At 51.8% G+C, this 6,000-nt stretch overlaps 1 protein-coding gene across 6 annotated transcripts in view; it reads left to right on the top strand.

Moving 5' to 3' along the window:
* Positions 1–3,839: 3,839 nt before the first annotated feature.
* The window catches only part of MTMR3 (myotubularin related protein 3), a 74,864-nt gene continuing 72,703 nt past the window's right edge, over positions 3,840–6,000 (top strand). For 5 of the 6 annotated variants that reach the window (XM_066199954.1, XM_066199953.1, XM_066199952.1 and 2 more), the window contains exons 1-2: positions 3,840–3,972; positions 4,605–4,648. The gene's annotated coding sequence lies outside the window, so the exon portion shown is untranslated. The remainder of the gene's footprint in view (positions 3,973–4,604; positions 4,649–6,000) is intronic. The other variant, XM_066199951.1, reaches the window with a different exon arrangement.

Here is a 6,000-nt window from a genome sequence, read left to right as displayed (position 1 = left end):
CCTGATTAAAAGTGATCAGAATTGCATGCATGATTCCAGAGAATGTTGCAGCAGAGGCTTCTATAATGGCATTAACATTCCCCTTCTCCTGGAAATACCTCCATGGATGTGTGCTTTTTGTCAGATCTGCTTCAGATTGGGAGTTTGTCGTCACCTCGAGATCAACAAATACACCCAGATTTTTCCCTTCTTCTGTCATTTCCAACTGATGAGCTCCCAGCTTGCAGCAGAGATTCTTGTTAGCAATCCCCAAGGGCATGACCTTGTACTTTCCACTATTAAATTTCATCCCATTTCCAGTGTGCCAGCACTCCGTGTTATCCAGTGCTTCCAGCAATACAGCTACTCCTGCTGCATGGCCAGTGCCTCCCAGCTCTGTGCCATCAGCAAATGCCATCAGCTCCCTCCTACCTTTTGTTCCAAGGCCTGTCTGAAAAATATTGTGCAAGAGCAAAAGCACACACAGTCAGGCTGTCATCCTGGGATCCAGGGAGGTGAGGCTGCCCGGGGGAACATGGGAATCCAGGAACTTTCTACCCACTCTTCCCTTTGTAATCCCACAAATTTCCTTGGTGCATCCACAGCTGGTGTATGTTTGAGGTGACTTCCCTACCTTTTCCACCAAGCTATCTTTTCTAATGGACCTGCTTTCCATCAATTTACTGAATAAGTTAATACGTCTATTATATATCCATGTCTAGGAAACAATTATCAAGGGTATATTCTTAGTTAATCTTAGTTAAAAGCAATCAATCTTTATGTATGTGCATGTGTAAAGACACATCACATTTTTATTTTACGTTTTTTAACTTTCTTGTCTGACCCCAACTTTTTCCTTTTTATTTTATATTTTAATCTTTTAATGCTCTTGAGGTCACACTAACAGGTGTATAAATGGCTGGATTGCTTTACTTCCTCCTGCTTTAAAACCAGTCAGTGCTTCAGGAGTTCCTCCATAATTCATTACCACCCTCCACCTCCCAAATTAAAACCCCTGTACTCGATACACTCCAGGTCCTTCAGGACTCTGGGTTTGGGAACACCTCGTTCCCTGAGCTGTGTGTCAGGTTCTCACAGGCCTTGCTCTCCCTTTGGGTCCAGTAATTTCCATTTCCATAAAAAAATTCTCATCCTTTGCCCTGATCATCATAGAAAATAGAAGCAAAAGTCACTTAACACAGGGCTATGTATTAAAAAATAGACTGGAACACAAGATCCAGAGAGGTTTGGGACACAAGACACAGAATGTCTCTATCCACTGTGTGTGACCAGACTGGTAAAGATAAATTGTATAAATATAACAAGCAGCTGGAAGTGCCAGCTTTTCCTGTCACAGGGATGGCACTGCAGGATTTCCCCCTCTTTAAGGACCAGAAGGAGCACGCAGCAGGTTCTGCTGTACAGGAGCCCCAGGTCTCCAGGATCCAGCTTCCCAAAGTAGGTCACATTTGATCTCCCTCCAGGCACACTGAAAAGGCAACATTTAACAGGGACTTCTCAAAATTCATATTTTGCTTGCTGATGCTGTCAACACACATCCTTTTCAGCTACAGCTCTACTGGCTCTACATATTTTCATTCCTTTTGAGTGTAAACAGGCCAGGAATGCTGTTTTTCCCTTCAGTTACCTGTATTTCTTCCAAAGTTCCTCTGAAAGTACATATGGACATTTAGATCACATTTGCATTCAGATGATGGCTTGTTGTTGGAAAAAAATCCCTTCAGAGGGGCTGATTAACTTCCTTTCAAATGTTTGCTGTCCCTGACCAAGGGAGCCAAACCAGAACACAACTCACTGCGTGGCTCATATCTGAGTGTGAAGGCACAGGCTTCTGTATTTTGCATTGTTTCCTCTGAACACTTATGCTCCTTCCAGCTTAGACATGACCTAATGACAGACTGAGGTCCATCTGTTACAATGACTAGCCTTGGACTCAGAGGGAGAGTCCTGTGGATAATTTAGGAGTGCATTTTATAGCTACTTGCAAGCATTTCATTTCAGATCAAGGCAAACATAAGGAGCAGGTGGAAATCTCCCGCAAAAGTACAACCTGACCTACATACAGTATTGTAAATTAAAGATATGTATAAAAATAAAACATTAATGATCCATCACAGTTGCAACAAAACCCAGATATAAATCTTGCTGCTGGAAAGGAGCTCCATTGCACAAGACTTAGGTAGAGCTTCGTTTTGGAACCAGCAACATTCCTGCCACCTCCAACACTGCTGCCACTCTCCAGCTTTCCTGTGTTTTCTGTAGCCAGCAGCTCACAGGCCTTTTGCTTTATCACTTGTTTCTCAGTTTCCATGTGTTTTTTGGCAGTCCTGCCTCGGGCTGGCTCCCAGCTCCCCATTACCTCATGCCTTAGGAGCCGCGGGCGGCGCAGGGTGGCTTGGACTGCGCGTGGCCTGGTGGCGTGGGGCCACACATGTTCCTGCAGCTGAGCTGGATGTCACCAAAGCAACGCGGGAAACCTCGGCCAGGAGACCTTGTGCACCAGAATGGCTTCTGTAGATCACACAATATTCTGAGTTCAAAGGGACCCACGAGGATCACCAAGTCCAAGCCTTAAATGAATGGACCTCACCGGGACTGAACCCACAGCTCAGTTATCATGGTGTTATCAGCACCATGCACTGACCAACTGAGCTAATCTCAGGTTATAGTGGAACAGGGTGTTTCTCCAGGGGTTTTTGAGGATCCTGAGGAAGATGGATGGCAGTGCATGCTGCGAGGTGTGGGAACACACACCTCAGCCCCCCTCAGCACACACTTCCACTGTTACCTGACTCACAGATTGGCTGAGGTGGCTGCCAGACCTCTGCTGAGACCCTGCCTGTTCCACAGCCTCACTTAGCCAGTGCCAGGCTCATGGACCTCACAGGGGGATAATGGGGAAGGGGCGAGTTATCTTCACAGAACCACAGAATAGCTGGGACTGGGAAGCACCTCTGGAGATCACCCAGCCCGACCCCCTGGAGATGGTTACCTTGAGCAGGTGACACAGGAATACGTCCAGGGTTTGGATTATTCCAAAGAGGGAGTCTCCATTCTCCCCCGGGCAGCTGATCCGGTGCTCTGCTCTATGGATAGCTCTTCCTCATGTTGAAGTAGGACTTCATGTGTTTTAGTTTATGGTCATTGCTCCTCGTTCTGTCTCTGGCCACCACTGACAAGAGTCTGGCACTCTTCTCTGACACCCCTTGGAGATATTTGCACGGATTGATGCGATCCCCTCTGAGTTTTCCCTTCTCCCGACTAGCCAGGCCCGGCTCCCGCAGTGTCTCCTCCTCAGGGAGATGCTCAGTCCCTTACTCATCCCTGCTGGCCCTGCCTTTCATCCTCTGAGGGGCCGCGGCACGGCAGCCGCCTCCTGAGGGCACGGCGAGCGCTGAGGCGAGCCGGGCCGCGACGTTAAAGATTAGAAAAAAAACTTTTCACCGCACAGGCGGTCAGACCTTGGAAGGGGCTGCTCAGGGAGGTGGTGGAGTCACCCTCCCTCGGGGCGTTCAAGAGCCGTCTCTATCTGCCGCTGAGTGATGTGGCGTGGTGCTTTAGGGGCTACGGTGGTGGTGCTGGGCAGACGGTTGGAAGAGACGATCTTAAACCAGTAGATGATCTTAAACCAGTAGATGATCTAACACCCTTGGTGACGCCGTGATTTCGTGACACCACGATTCCGTGCTTCCCTGATTCCGTGATCGCACGGTCCCCACAGCGCGGGCCGGGGGCCGCCCCCCGCCTGCCCTCCCCTCTCCTCCCCTCCCCTCCCCTCCCCTCAGAGCGGAGGGCGGGAGCGGCGCGCGCCCGGCCCCGCCCCGCGGGGGGAGGAGGGAGGAGGCCCTGCGGCCGCCATGTTGTTGTGTCCGTGAGGCGGCGACGGCGGCCCCGAGCCCGCAGCGACCCCGGCCCCGGCAGGACGCCGCGCCCCGGCACGGGCGGGGGCTCCGCGCCATGCCCTGCCCAGCGGTAAGGACCCGCCGGCGTGCCCCTTGTCCCGTGGCGGGGAGGGCCGGCCCGCCGTGCCGGGGCCTGGCGGAGCGCGGCCGCGCTGTCACTGAGGGCCGCACACGCCCCCTCGGCTGCGGGAGAGGGGCGGCGGTGGGGCCGGCACGGCGCCCTCGGCCCCGCTCCGCTGCGCTCCGCTCGGCACGGCCGGCAGGAGGAGGAGAGGGCGGCCCGGCCCCGCGGCCGCGGTGCGGCGGCCTCTTGTTCCCGGGCGGGCGGCGATGCCGGGCGGCCCCGGGCCGGGCCCTGCGCTGCGGGGTCCGGGCGGCCGGGGCGCGGTGGGCTCCCCGGGGCGCGGGGACTCGGACGGCCCGTGGCGTGCGGGCCTCGCCCGGCGCTGCCGCCCCCCTGCCCGGCCCGCGGGGCTGGCCGGTCCCCACCGAGCCCGGCCGGAGATCGCCCCGTGCCGGCGGCAGCCGTCGGCCCCTGCTCGGCTGCTCCGGCCGCTGGGGCTGTGGTGTCAGCAGTGTTCAGCTGCCCTTGTGCGTGCGGCCGAAATTCCCGTTCCTTTTATAAGTGGGGCTTGTTAGGGCTTTTTATTTATATGGTTTTGGTGCTTTAATTGCGCCTCTTCCCCGTGTTCCTTTTAACAGTCCTGTTCTTTCGCTGGGATATGAGCAGATGTTGCCCTTCTCTGGTAAGTGTTTTGCCCCCTCAACGTGGAGTTAAGTTTTTGCATTGAAGTTGTTCCTGCTCTTGCTCTTTTAGAGAATGTTTTTTGATCAGCAGATGAGACCTGGTGTTTCTTCACAACTCTGTACAGGAAACTGATTTCTTTCCTTTCTGTGCACACATCCCTTACTGTGGGAAGGTTGGGTGTGAGCTTGTAACTCTTGCAGACTTCAGGTCTTACAGGCGCTTTTCTGTGTGCTTCACCTGTTTGTTTTCTTGTGTGATGCAGCCATGTGCAATAAGGCTTTCTTTTAGAAGACAAGAACTTGGCTAGTGAATCATGTCAGGTAGTGCTGAGTGGAAGCGCAGCTTGGCTTTCTGGTAAATATAAAGGCATATTTATATTATTTATATTATAAAGGTGAGTCTACTGGGAAGAGGTGGCAGCGTGATGGAGGGAGCTGTGACAGGTTTGTTGTAGTACCTGTCATGCTCTGAGCTTCAGATAAAGAACTGAGATGCCTTTTGTCTGCTACTAAAGCATGTGGTCTTTGGAAATGAACTTTTTTGGTGGAGATGAAGGAGGTTTTATGAAGGAGTGCTTGTAAACTGGAGAGGAGGAGGCTGACATCTGATACCTGCTTTGCTTCAGCTGTTACTGATTACAGTGGGTTTGAGAGATAGAAGTGGTTCTTCCTTTCCTAGCACAGGAAACGTTGGGCTGTGAGTGTTGAAACTTTGTGCAGATAAGTGAAGGCAGGGCATGAGGTTCTAAAATGCATCAGTGACAAGTGATTCTCTGCCTGCTTTGGAGCTTGGGGAAGGGCAGAGGTGCACCAACAGTGATGTTTTACTGGGTGTTTGCACTGAAAGGTGCTCTTGTCCCACTTCAGGTTATAGGAATGATAAATTGAGAGCCAGGCTGAGTTCTCTCTCACTGGCACTGCTATAGGTGCCTGTCTGGGGTACTGTCAGTAGCTATTGCGTGAACTGTCTGCACTAGCAGTTATTAAAATATCAATGTTAACCTGCTCAGGGAACAAGCCACACAGCCCACAAATGATACCACAGAAGTGGAATAGGTCAACTTGATAAGCTCTCACTTTATTTATTTATTTTCCGTAAAAATGGCCATCTGCAGCTGGAGGAGACAGAAATGGAGCCTGCCCAGGCTTCTGAAATAGAGGATACAATATTTTATCTCAGATCTCATTCCACCTACGTGCAAGCTAGGATGATGGAGAGAAATATGTTGTCAGCTTGGAGGAGTAGGAGGAACGTGGCTGTGCAGTGCTTTGCTGGCAAGTAACCTGGAAAAAAGGAGTAACTTAAGGAGAAGGGGATCTTTGGGCTGCTGGAGTAAATGGGCAGGAGCCT

This window comes from Chamaea fasciata, unplaced genomic scaffold (genome assembly GCF_029207755.1).
Source record: "Chamaea fasciata isolate MVZ Bird 193981 ecotype frontalis unplaced genomic scaffold, bChaFas1.0.hap1 SCAF_18, whole genome shotgun sequence".
NCBI lineage: Eukaryota > Metazoa > Chordata > Aves > Passeriformes > Sylviidae > Chamaea > Chamaea fasciata.
Note: the sequence above shows the minus strand (reverse complement) of the source record. Positions and strands in the feature narration are given on the sequence as shown.